A 579-nucleotide genomic window follows, 5' to 3' on the forward strand; every position below is an offset into this window, starting at 1 on the left:
GTTGAGTAGCCGAACCTGCGAGGCTTTGATGCTGAATGGCGAAGAGGAAGCCGGGGTGGTTGAGGAACCGAACCTGCGAGGCTTGATTGCTGAATGGCGAAGAGGAAGCCGATGTGGTTGAGGAACCGAACCTGCGAGGCTTTGATTGCTGAATGGCGAAGAGGAAGCCGAGGTCCAATGGTAATGATTGTGCCTTGGCTACTGTGCCAATGATTTGATGTTTTGTGCTTGTTTTCGAGGAAAAGTGGCTGAGCCGTTACGACTTCCAAGGCGCTGCTGCCGTCGAATTAAAAATGCAATTATGAGGGTAGCTGGCGCTTCTAGAAGCAGACGCGTTGGAGAGGTGTGTGGGAGGCACGCATAAATCTGAAGCGTAGGATTTAAAAACCGTTTGAATTCAACGACTCGGATTGGATCTGAAATGGAGGGCTCGGATTGACTGAGATTTGATCTGACGGCTGGGGTTCGTCTTGGACCTTTATAAAAGGCGAGAAAATCCCAATTTTCAGGATTTTTGAACACTTTGCACTCTGAAACTCTCTCAAATCTCCAAATTTCCCGGCGTCGAGGTTGACTGTA

The sequence above is a fragment of the Olea europaea genome, chromosome 14 (genome assembly GCF_002742605.1).
Source record: "Olea europaea var. sylvestris chromosome 14, O_europaea_v1, whole genome shotgun sequence".
In the NCBI taxonomy this organism is placed as follows: Eukaryota; Viridiplantae; Streptophyta; class Magnoliopsida; order Lamiales; family Oleaceae; genus Olea; species Olea europaea.